We start from the raw sequence: 14,146 nt of genomic DNA, 5'->3' as shown, positions 1-14,146 counted from the left end.
AGGTGATGTAAGGCATACATTTTACTGCGAGAACTCCTCATGTTCCATTGTAAGAGAGTAGAAAAGCAGGAACTAGATGAGTTTATAGTGAATGTGATTGTAATAGCTTGAGTATGGTGATGCAAGATTTATAGTCGGGAGGAGAAAATTTATGTTGCGATTTTTCTAAAATAGAAAGGATGGACGAAACAGCGGAGGAAAAAGAAGGTATAGGATCTGCCGCATTTGACGGTTTCTGAAAAGCTGTGACAGTACTGGGAAGGGGAGAAAATGCTAAAGGGGATCGGTCAGTTGGAAGAGGTGGGGGACGGGCAGAAAAAGAAGGCGAAGAGTGAGGACTGAGAGAGCGCTTTTTTCTAACACCGGAAGGAGAGGAAGGAGAATGAGAAGTGGAAGGCCGAGAAGTAACAGCTGAATATGAAAAGGAAGCGGAGGTAGGGATAGAGGACGGAGTAAAGCTAGAATTGGCAAGGGAGGACGAAGTAGAATGGGGAAGTGGATCTCCCTGTAAGGAGCGCTGTGCAGGGGTCGTGGTTAAATAGCGTCGTTTGGCATCGGTATAGGATAGATGTTCTGTAGCCATCAGAGTATTAATTTGAATTTGTATAAGGCGTTCAGGACACTGAGGGAAGGTAGCCACGTGGTCACCAGCACAGTGCTTACATTTGGGAGGTGCAGAGCAGGAGGAAAAGGGGTGGCCGGGTAGGCCGCACCTAACACAAGATTGTTTACCACGACAGGCCTGCTTAAAATGGCCGTAAAAAAGGCAGTTAGTACATTGCTTGAGTCTCGGAATATATGTTTCGACGGGAAGATGAAAATAGAAAAGGTTGCAATGGGAGGGGAGAGTGTTGGCATCAAAAGTGACTACGATTGTGCCGGTGGGGATGGAAGAATCCGTAACAGAAGGTGGAGAATCGGAGGTTGGAGGTAAAGAAGAGTCAGAGGTAGGGGGAACTGTAGAAACATCAGACGAAGAACGTTTACGAAACATACGGCGAACATGTAAGATTGGAGCGCTACTGCGTAACGCAGTGATGAGTTCATCGTCCGTTAAGGACGGATCGACTCCTCGTAAGATACCCTGACATGAAACGGCGTAATTCGGAATATAAGCACGCCAATTATGTGCCGCTAATAGAGGATGTTGTAGGAAATCGTTGGCTGCTTTGCCAGTTCGAAAAAAGACCTTTAAACCCTGGGGGCCAAGAGTACGAATATCTGTGACATCTGTAAGATTGTTATTATATAAGAGTCGACCTAACTTCATAGGATGTTGTTTGCCCAAGGCAGACGTGGAGGACACGTGGACGACATAAGGTCCTAGATGGTGATTTTTATAACTGTTGTTGGTAGTGTGTGCATAGGGCACAGTTGTTATATGAGAAGTAGAATTAGTAGATGATGAAGTATCCATCTTAGTTGATTGGAGCACATGTCCGTCAGAGGAGGCTGCCATATTTGGCAGCGACGAAAGTGAAAAAAAAAAAAAACCTTGCACTAATGCACCACACACGTAGTAAATAAAAGGAAGATAACACAAGTCAAAGACACTATAATGTGAGAACAACGAAACTAAAGAGCACTCAAAATCGGCTGAAGACCTAGCACAGAAGTACACTCAGTCGAAGCTCACAACGTAATGAATGCCAATCTTGAACTTAGAACCCTGCTTCTAAACAACAAACGTTACCACAGTTGCCAGTACAGACAAAGGATATATCCTTTGTCTGTGGTTGCCAGGCAATTAATATAAAATTGTCACCTTGTTCTGCATTAAATTAATGACGACTAAAAAAAGTACACTAAGGAAGTTATAAATTTATTAAACAAAATAACGTTTAAAAAAAGTTTATGATATTGTAAAGTACTATAAGTGTGTGGTGGAGAAGCATATGATGAAAAACAAATCTCTGGGGTTCATTCCGTAAAGCGTATACATCAACGCAACGCAACATTTGAGTATCCACGTGATAATCGGTATTGCAGTTATAATGGGGCTTATGCAGAGTCGTTTTAAAGTCTGATTAAAGCCATATTAAGAAGATCACTAACGTATGGCTATCAAAATTGTATTCAGAGACTCTGATTAGGACGTAGTATTTGACAAAGTTAATCATATGTGACTAATTAATCTAGAGCAGAGGCTAATCTTTTACCCATGGTTTAGCGTGCGATACAACATTTCGGGCCTTATGCATAGTCGTTCTGAAGCGTGATTAGTGCCATACTAAGGAGTTCGTCTAATATAGTTTCCTGTAGTAGTCAGGCCTTTAGTATGACGCTAATCATATGTCAAAACGACTCTGCATAAGGTCCTTCGTATTTCGCATTTCATGTGTTTTCATTTTTACAGACTACGCATGCGCTAATCTACTTTTCCGTAGTTGCCACATTTATTTTTCTAGCTCGATGCATTGGTGTTATATAAGTTAATCATACCCAAATAATCTTTTTAGTTGTTCTCAAAGTAGACTCAGAATACCAAAAAGTGCATTTTCTTTAGTATAGCTTTAGTATAATATTATTTAGTCTATGACTAACGCTTGATTAACGAATTTTCTCTGAATACCGCCCAATTGATTTAAGAAGACTTGCACTGCATTGCTATCAGCAAATTATGACAGGCCAGATACTGATTGAACCAATCTCTCAAATGTAGCAGTATCGTTTTGAGAGTTTAGAACTTCCTTTCTAGTGGTTTGCATCCAATAACGCAAAATTAACCCTTTTAAGTTTTCCACTTTTTGACGTAAATTTTAGGCTTTCACTCAAACAGTTACAGCTTCCTTACTATTTATTGTCGAATCTTGGTTCATACCTCGTTTTTTAAAGGATAGAGCATACTTTCCAACGGTACCGCTCGCTTGTCCGTATTGTACACCAAAAATGTGAAAATCGGGAAAACCTGAAAATTTTTCGAAAAAAAACTTTTTTTAATTTTTGCGCCGATCTGGCAAAATCCTCGGTTCAGGTAGGGACCTGATTCTTTTTATTAAAATACACTGTTGTGCACATAATAAGTGTGCAAAATTTCAATCTTGTATCTTGAAAACTAAGATCGTGAGAAATTTTTGAAAGTCTGAAGGTGACCATTGTTTTTGATATATATACTTCAAAAATGTACTGGGTCATTATTATTTAACATAGAGTCATGATTCAAACACCATTTTATTTCGAATAACAATCCTTTTTCAATGGAACCACTCACATATCCAACAGTATTGTATATGAACCGGAAAAATCGTAAAAGCCGGAAATTATTCTGAAAAATCATCCCCTCGGAACATTTGCGTCCCTCGTGCCCAACCCCAGGTTCACCTACGAATCTCAAAAAATTGAGAAATACCCAAAGGTACACACAATCAATATGCAGAGTTTCAATCTCACACCTTGAAAACTAAAAGCGTGAAAAAAAAATGAAATTTGCTTTAAGAAAGGAAAAGAAAGTCGCCTTTCGCCCCCACTTAGCTCCAGCAAGTTGACCATCCAGTTCAGAACCACATCTGAGGTGTTCTTTGGCCCATACTCGACTTGATCAATCAAATAATCCAGCTTAAATACCTGCTATAGAACTTAAATAAGTGATCAAAGACGATACTAAGCCATGGTTTAAACATATATCATAAATCCTAAAAGGGCTAGAGTGGTATTCAGAGAGAATTGGTTAATCGAGCGTTAGTCATAGACTAGTTAGTAGCATACTAAAACTATGCTAAAAAATGCACTTTTTGGTATTCAGAGTCTACTTTGAGAAGAACTAAAAAGATGATTTGGGTATGATTAACTTATATAACCCCAATGCATCGGGTGAGAAAATTAAATGTGGCAACTACGAAAAATTAGATCAGCGCATGCGTATTCTGTAAAAATGAAAATAAATGAAATACGAAATGTTGTGTCGCACGCTAAACCGTGGGTAAAAGATTAGGCTCTGCTCTAGATTAATTAGCCACCTGTGAATAACTTCGTCAAATATTACGTCCTAATCAGAGACTCTGAATACAATTTTGATAACCATCCGTTAGGCAACCTCGTAGTATGGAATTAATCAGACATCAAAATGACTCTGCTTATTGCCCAATGTCTTTTTCGTTGCATCACGGTCACATACAAACAATTTCACACTTTCAATCTTAGTTTACGACTGTAGTTTACGCCTCATTTGTATAAACATTTAGAAATTGGAATCTGAAAACTAATTAGTAAAACCGATTAATATGCAACAAAAAACCCTTTTTCAATCTGAAAGTTTAAAAGCTTTCTAAAAATTTCATTATTTTTTTTAGTTTAAGAAGCTTTTGAAACATTCATGGAAGATTATAAAAATTCTTGATTAAATGTTTTAGTTTGAAATCTGTTTGCACACTTGGTTAATTTTATTAAAATTGTATTTAGAATTAATTTGAAAATTTTGTTTAAATTGTTTTCAGTAACTGCAAATTTGTAGCTCAGTGGAAAATTTTACAAGACTAAGAACTGACCTTTTGTAAATAATTTGAACAGCTTAGAATAAAAACATCTGATAATACTGTACACGAGAATTGTGTAATCATAATGCATTCGTTTCCACGTGAGAATGGAGCGGACAAAAGGGCGAGGACAAAAATTCCCATGTAAAACCGGCCCCGTGACATAAGAGAACGAGTCAACAGGAACCCGCGTCAATGGGGCTGAGTTCATGAGGTGTCGCGTCAAAAAGCCCGAATCCAAAGGTCCCCACGACGAAAGGGCTCGTGTGAAAACGGTTCCACAGCCATAATGCCTGAAATAAAAGCAGTAATGAAACTCAGGAATTCACGATGGGATATTGTCCCCTTAGTAAGTTGAAGTGTTTGTCCAAAAGAAGGAAGATTATCAGGAGTTATTAGTAACAAATTGAAAACTTGAATGTTGTTCTTGATTTTGTTTGATTGTTGTTTGTTCTGCAATAATCGCTATCTCGTAAGTCGTAGCTCTATGAAATTTTGCTTGCACCCCCGTGTCTCTGGGTTTGTATTCTCACGACATAGCCCGATTAAACTTTATCTGTTAATGACTGACCCTAACTAACTAACTAACTAACTCTATGGCCTATGGAACCCGGAAATTTAGTGCCGCGTTCACAAAAGCTCTCCACTGACTTCTATCCTTAGCTAATTGGATCCAGTTTGTACTTTGTATTCCTATCTCTGCGAGATCCATCTTAATATTATCCTCCCATCTGCGCCTAGGTCTTCCTAATGGTCGTTTTCCTATGACTGACCCTAAGTTCTAAAATTCCATTTCCACCAATGGATCAGAATATGGAAAAGATTCTGTGAAAAACATTGCTTTAGTTTTGCTGTGAGAAGACACATGTGAATCTGTATACAGGGTTAGTCAAAATTTGGGACAGAACAATAATAACGAAACTTGGATGGGCAAAAAGCAAATGTTGCAATTGTATTATTGCAAAAGCTGCATTGCTCTGGAGTGTAATCACTGTGGAAGACATCTTAAATTCCGCCATATTGCATATCACACAATATTTTTAAACGGATAATGGTACAATTTTACACTTCAATTTAGGGTTGAGTAATCCAACAAATAGTAATGTGAACTCATTTTTGACACATCACCATCTGTTTATGAGACTGGGTGTGCTATGTTTAACATATGTATCTAATAGAAACAAGTATCATGACAGGGACGTAAAAAGAGACGCGTGGACGGAGGAAAATCAACTGTTAGAAGTTTGTATTTGCGCAAATACTGCGTTAAATTATTATATGTACATCATGGCAGCCATTTTAAATTCGTTGAGTTGATTTTGAGTTTAACATCCCTTTCAGCAGCGAGGCTATATGAGATGGGACCTACTGATTAACATGGAATCCGAACCACATGTGTTCTCGCCGGGAATCGAACCCGGGTCTCCCACGTCAAAGTTACCTTAAACTCACATATTGTATACTACACAATATTTTTAAATAGAAAGAGGTATGTGTGTCACATAAGTTTAGGTTAGAATGTTCTTACAAACGATAATCCGAACTAATGTTTGACCGACCACAATTTGTTTACGAGATTACTTTTGATATTTGATTCTAGTAAAAGAAAGTATCGGGACAGGCAAGCAATGAAGAGGGCGTTCGTTGTGTTCTTCAAGTTTCTGTTCATTTGCTTGCGTTTGTAAAATATTGTGGAGTGAGTTAACAGCATATGTTAATAGCAAGTGTAACATCTTTTAACATATTTTAATAGTAAGTATATTTGTTGTTAACTTCCTTAATTCACTTAAAATGAAAAAAAAAATATTCTCTCGTGGTTTGAACATATTAAAGCACAAGAAATATAAGAATACATCAAAATTTACATTTTGGAATAAATTAAAAAAAAAGCTTAGTCTAAAACCTGAGACTGTTTTGATTTAACCAGACTTCACAAACAATTAACAGCATTTTATAAGGAGTACATGATTCTGTATAACAGCTTTTTCAAATAAATGACCTAACATGCCAATAGAAATGCAGAAGTTAAATTTTTTAACGGTACATGTTGAACATCTTGTACACATGTACTATTTTGAGCTTCTCATGTATAATTCTTGACAATTCTCAACCAAACTTACAATACGGTAATTTTTTCAAAATATTTTAGGATTTATTTTAAATAAAAAATTTGATCCATTTTGTGTGTGAATGGGAATGAATTTAAAACACTTATTGCGTTGCCTCTTTGAATGGCAAGGCTTACCCGTTGGTACAAGAAATGTTTGCTTCTAGGGTCACCTGATTTATAATTAAAGCTGACCCCAAATTTGCCAAAAATTTACTTGTTTCTTTACTAAAAACACCCATGGTTTCAGTAGCAAAAGCAATGAAAAAATGATATTCTTTTAATTTTGAATATTTCGAATGCTTTCGTTCACTAGCTGCCTCGGCTGCACTTCCTGCCTCCTCGCTGGTTAATGTTATGTATGAGGGTGCGAAAGTGTCTACGCATGTAACATCCCACACTAGACTTTGGCCTCTTTTCCAGGGAATTAAAGTAATTCCGTCTGGTCTTTTGCCATCATCCCGTAACATTCCTGTTGGTTCCAAAATGCTAGGAACTCTATGCTGGCGACAGTTCGCTTTAATATTTGGTTTAGTTCTCCGTGGCGTGAAAATCTCCCACTGCTTCTGATGCAACTCAAAGCATGAAGACCTTTAGCGTCCATTTGATTCTGGCATACACACATGAATTCATGACATATTTATGCCAAGGCGTAAGGCTACACTTATTTGAAAGATATTATTTTCCATTAATGTTCCTATGTTTTTTGATGGTGTAGCTTGCAACCATGCTCCGGACTCTTTCTTATGAAGCGCTTTAAGACGGTCTGTATCAATAGGATTTTCTGAAACTATTTCCCTTTCTCTTATCTGATTTAATAATATGTCATCCCATTTCCTTTGTACTTTTTTTGTTACTTCACGAGCCGTTCAAATAAGGGAACTGAAATTCAATCTACTTCAATCTTTTTACAAAACCGAACTCTTGTTAAACTCTTTAGTAATTGGAGATGAGAGCGTGGATCATGGGTCAGTAGTCATGGACCAATATGTGCTCAAAATTCGTTCGAGAGACTTCCGGGAAACTATAGAAAAGCTTAGATGTAAAGAAATACACTATTGTTTAAATGGCATAGGATGACAGGTAAGGGGTGGGAGGTTGAGAAGATGTAGAGAATCTTTTGACGTCATGTAAAGAAAGGAATAGTGCAGGTGGTATGAACGTTGGTGGTCCAGATGGTTGGGGTGAAGTGAGAAGTCCTTTCTTGAGTAAAGGAACCCTTCTTAATTGGCTTGTCACCTGTCAACCAGTTTGTTAATGACCCTGCTACCTGAGTTTAGGGAAGATCGACTCTTCTTTACCTGAGTTTGAATGGATTAAAGAGAGAATAAAATCTTCACTTGAGGTGAGCCTTCCTTCTTTCTTTTGCAGGAAGGTTTCAAACAAGATTTCCGGAATGGCGGATTTCACTACCAGTAGTACGTTCAAAGTACCAAATCCAGCACATTGCCTATAGGCTTTGACAATCATGATGGTCGAACTCATAGGGTGGATTCAAGGCATCCCACAGGGGGGATGTATGGCGCAAGCTGCGGTATTGAGAAAAATTTGGGGGGGATTTTACTCTACTTTCGAACTAGCAATTTTACTGTCGGAATAGCATTAAAACACGATTTTGAGAAGCTAATTTTCAAAAATTTTCCGGGGTGAACCCCCGTACCCCCTGCTTCGATACTCGATGAATGAAGTACCGCGCAAGTAGCCGTATGAAAGGAAAGGTTGGTTCGTTTTAAGAGAGAAGGGCCGCCCACAGGAGGGATGAATGGCGCAAGTTGTGCCATCGAGAAAAAAATGGGGGAATAAAAAAATTGGGGAAGAATTTTACTCTAATGTCGAATAAGTAATTTTGCTGTCGTCAGAATAACATTCGAACACGATGCGATTTTCTTTAAATCTCGAGAATGAATCCCCCTACCCCCTGCTTAGAAACACTATGAATGAAGTACCGCGCAAGTTGCTATATGAAAGGATGGCGCCAAGTTCTGGTGAACAACAGTTACAAACACTCAAGAAATCACTTTCAAATTTAGATTTGAAACTTGCCTCTGTTGTCTGTTGAAAATTATAAAGTAGTTTGACATAATTGTGAGCTAGTGGTAACCATACAGACAACAGCCAAGTTTCAAATCTAAATTTGAAATGAGCCAGTGAGTGTTTGTAACTGTTGTCCACCAGAACTTGGCGCCTATTTTGGTGTTTTTTTAATTCTTTTTACGGCCACTCGTACTTGACTCTTTTACATGAATGTTTTTTGTTGGATATCACTTCTTTTTGTAGGCTAATTTCGAGGATAACATTTTCTTTTGGTATCAAACTCAATAACTTGTAACTTGCGTCTTACTTTTCATGTACAAGGGAATTATATCAATATTTTGTAAAGAAAAAATAATACTACTAATTGTAAAAAAGAATACCTGTACCATACACAGTGTGTAGAAGTTTTTATACCCTTCAGTATCCTTATAGAACATGTTTAGTAATGTACACTACCAAGACCACTAATAACAGTAATGCCATTTTTATAATTACTACTGCCCCTACTACTACTACAAGCATTCTATAATACTACTACAGGAAATAAAAGCAACACCAAAATTAACAATTACTAGTACTATAAAAACTACTGCTACACTGGGCAATTGTTTTTAGAGGACTTGAGTTTTGAGGAGGGAAGAGATTATTATTTTTTGGGGGGAGTGCGCCATCAGCTTTGGGGGGATGGGCACTCCTGGGTGGAATAATTGGAATAATTTCTTTGGGTAAATATAAGGTACGATACGTCAGTATTTCCAAATTTGCAATAGTTGGCGCGACGATAAAACATTGGATACCATTATTTTTGTCTTCAATTAAGTTTGAAACTTTAATGACAGCTTCTGCTAAAATTTTGACATCATTTCTACAATACCCATAATTTCCTTTTGGAGATTATACTCCTCGCCACTTGCAGCACGTTCTTCGTGCCAGACAATAAGTTGGTTTCGATCTTCGGTGCTCCTTGAATCAGGGTCAAAATACTTTAGCTCAGAAATTTTGCTTACATAATTTTGGTTGTGTATATACAAATACGTGTCACGGAAGAAAATCTTTTGTCCTAAACGCATTTCAACAAATTTTTGCCCTGACATTATTACTTAAGGTGTAAAATGATGGTTTATTATTAAAGGTTTAGCACAGAATTGCATATCATAGTTACTGCCATTATGGGAAAGTACAATGAATTTTTTAAACATTGGCCGAGTTATTAATACATGATTAACAAATTCATCAATGTTGTGGAAATCAAATGAACGGAATACATTTTTATCTCCGCATACAAAGCATGTATCATCAAGCTTCGTGTCCTTACACTTGTAGCAGGCATGAATATAATTCACGAAATTCACGTGATGTTCTTGTTCTCCCTGTTCATTTTTAGGAAGCAACATTGTTTCTACATCAAAGATGATGTACAAAAAGGTATCTACATGCTGCATCGTAACCGTTTGAACAAAACAAATATGGTCATCGCTTAAATATGTATAAGATGGTTTACAATAACGTTCACCACATTCATGTTAAGACGCGTATATTTAAAACTTTCTATTTTTAAAAGTAGCCACTCTGTTTTTCACTATACTAAAGTAAGTGTCCACAGCTAATGCTATCTCGTTCAATTTTGAGTATTTGTATTACTCATTTATATATATATGTATGTAATTGTTTGCATTTCATGTATTGTATTATAACTTTAAAGTAGCAATATTGTTTTTCAGTGCACTAAAATTGTGTATGTGTCACTAATTAATGTTTGTAATTTTACACTTTTTATATTGCTTTTCAGTATACAATAGTATGTGTATTACTAACTGTATATGTACATGTGTGTATGTTTTATCCTTTTTCTTTGAATATACTTTCTCATTATACATATTACTATATTACTTAGTATACTTTTAAAGTAATTATTTTGATTTCCAGTATACTTTTTATTTATTGTATGATCGTTAAATCGTATGCATAGCATACTCCTAAGAACACTTACAGTGGAAACTTACTAATTATTAGTCCTAATAAATTAGTCGTAAAAGCAACATAGTGGCGAAAATATTAAAATTCCTGTGAAATTTTAGTTGGATCGTATCTATTTAAATAGGATCATTTGCATTGCAAATTCAGAACAGCTATGTTGTAATCTTAATAATTATTTATATTCTCCTAATAAATTAGTCGTAAAAGCAACATAGTTGCGAAAATATTAAAAATCCTGTAAAATTTCAGTTGGATCGTATCTATTTAAATAGGACATTTGCATTGCAAATTCAGAACAGCTATGCTGTAATCTTATAAATAATTCTTATTTCTATTTTCCAAATAAATTAGTCGGAGCAAATTCTATTTGCAATCTTATAAAGAATGTAAGTATACCAAATGTGTGTAAACGTGTTAAAATTTTTTTACTTTTATGTTTCCCTTTTACTAATTTGTATATAGATGTGTACTTGTTCAATTCCTTTTCAGTTTTCAGTATTTGTATTACTCATCTGTATATGTATGTAAGTGTTTGCACTTGCTGTTTTCTATTTTAACTCTTTAAGGTAGCTATATTGTTTTTTTTCAATATACTAAAATTGTATATGTATGTAAGTGTTTGCATTTGATGTTTTCTATTTTAACTTTTTAAGTTAGTTATATTTTTTTCTCAGTATACTAAAATTGTATATGTACGTATGTGTCAACAATTAATTTTTGCAATTTTACACTTTTCTAAAGTAGCTATATTGTTTTGAGTATAATAAAATTGTTTATGTATGTAAGTGTTTGCACTTGATGTTTTCTGTTTTAACTTTTTTAAGGTAGCTATTTTGTTTTGACTATAGTAAAATTGTATATGTATGTATGTAAGTGTTTGCACTTGATGTTTTCAATTTCACACTTTTTAAAGTAGCTATTTTGTTTTTTGACTATACTAAATTGTATATGTATGTAAGTGTTTGCATTTGATGTTTTCTATTTTACATTTTTTAAGCTAGCTATATTGTTTTGAGTATACTAAATTCTATATGCATGTAAGTGTTTGCATTTGATCTTTTCTATTTAATTTTTTTAAAAGTAGCTATATTGTTTTTAACTATACTAAAATTGCATATGTATGTAACTGTTTGCACTTGATGTTTGCAATTTTACACTTTTCTAAAGTAGGTATCTTTTCAATATACTAAATTGTATATGTATTTTTAAGCAAATAATTTTTGCAATTTTACACTTTTTATATTGCTTTTCAGTATACAATCGTATGTGTATTACTAACTGTATATGTATATGTGTAGATGTTTTATCTTTTATGTTTTGAATATAGTTTTCTTAGTATTTATATTACTATGTACAATAAGTTTTCATGTTTTTAACTTACTGCTTACATAGTATACGCTAACTAAGAAATCTTTTTTATTACTGTTATACTTTTAGGCGGATATCAAAATGAACTGTTCACGGAAGTGTCGTTAGCATTAACCAATAAAGTTCATGTTAGAGTTTCCCGTAAACTTTTTGTAGAAACACTGTTTCTTATTTTTTAATTCTTAGTTTATATCTTTTTCTATCTTATATTAACAAATTCGATTTTTACAAAAAGTGCAAATTTTTGTTGGTTTGACTCCCTACAAAATGTTAGTTAAATCGTATCTATTTAAATAGGATGATTTGCGTTGCAAATTCAGAAGAGCTATGCTGTGATCTTATAAATAATTCGCTTCATTAGAAGCTCATTCTTCTTTCTATTTTCCTAATAAATTAGTCAAAGTAAATTGTATTTGCCATCCTATGAAAAAATGTGAGTGTACTAAAGAAAAACTCATTGTTAAAATTTCCTGTCATCATATTAAAGTACAAATATAAGCTATAATTTAAGTTAAAATTAACAAAATAAAATAAACATGAGTTCTTTTCTGTTTTTTATACTGTTAGTTTCCTTTGATAAGGTTTTTTCTGCATATGTATTTCAAATATGATTATTTTATTCTTTCTCATATATTTTCTTTTTCTTCGCTTACGATATTTCATTTTATAGTTTTCTTAATGTATTAAAATTATTTTAAAATAATTATGTAGTTATCACTTATAATTATATAATTGTAATTCGATTTTGTGCAAGATTACAAAATAAAAACATCTGGGTACAACATTACAAACTAAATTCAAATGTGTTCAAAATTACAACTAAATACGTTTGCGTACAAGATTACGAACTATCTGTGTCTGTATACAAATTACAAACTATGTAATTTAAAAACAAATGAAAATAACAAAAATACTTTTATCGAAATTATATTTTTTATTTTTGACATAATTTAAAAGTGATTACATATTTCATAAATAAAATTGTAAAATATATAATATAAAAATATGTAATGTTATATTCACGTAAATGTCAATGATTTTATCATAATAAAATTTTTTGTTTCAAATTATAATATGTATTCTACAATACGAAATTTATTGTATTTACAATGTATAACTTTCACTTTGTTTACTTATTTCACTAACACATCAAACAAATTAAAAATTGTAAATAAAATCTTTTTCTAAGAATAGCTCTGTGATTAAATCGAGATAATTTTTGTTTAATAAAATATTATATAATGCATAATTAAAACTCCAATCATCTATTTGAATATCATGATATGATGAAAAGATTTCATACAGTTCATCAAAAGTGTCGGTTCTCACCATAACACGCCATGCATTATAACAACATTTCATAGTCCGAAGTATTACATTCACGTTCATCTAAAATACGGCTATTTTGAATACATCCAACACATATTATGGCTTCCATCTTGAAATACATTCCAACATGCACTGTTCAGACACAAAGAAATATCTACAATCATACACACAGGGTCTGCTTCCTGTAAACATGTTTTGTCTTTTTTTAAAACAGTTCCACTAAATATACAAAATAAGAATTTAAACATGTAAGTGATTCATATGATAAATTAAATCTATTTAAGATCGTTTTGTTTCGTCTGTAATTATCGTCTAAGGAATGTTTCTTCAAGTACAGTTCAAACTCTATGTCACGAGTTTCCTTCTTACTTACAAATTCCCACACAGAACGTTTTAAACGATTATTATACGATAATAAACATAAATGTACGCGCTCATCGGGTATTCTTAATGAAGAAGCACTACCAAGTAGTGGTTCATATAGTTTATAATTTTCAAAAAGGTCTTTTATACACAACTCACTTTAATCGATTGCACTTACACTTCACAATATCTAATTCATGAATTTCATTATGCGTATTAGGATACACTTTTTCAAATTGCATTGCATCATCATTTCCATAAAATCTTCTAAACGAGTTACAATTTTCTTCATTAGGGTATAATAATTTCACTTCACCACAAATATTATCTACAAAAATAACTTTCTCCCTATTAGCAAGTTTAAGTTGTTTCTGTCTTGGCGAAATATACTCGGAATTATATACCCGTCTACTATACATCTTCACAAATACTATACTATTTAGGTAATGTTCCTATGTATTAGAGATGCAAAAAAGCCGGCTTTTTTGAATCGATG

The sequence above is a fragment of the Thermobia domestica genome, chromosome 17 (assembly GCF_964235325.1).
Source record: "Thermobia domestica chromosome 17, izTheDome1.hap1.1, whole genome shotgun sequence".
NCBI classification, from domain to species: Eukaryota; Metazoa; Arthropoda; class Insecta; order Zygentoma; family Lepismatidae; genus Thermobia; species Thermobia domestica.
The sequence above is the reverse complement of the archived record's forward strand: the minus strand, read 5'-3'. Positions refer to the sequence as shown.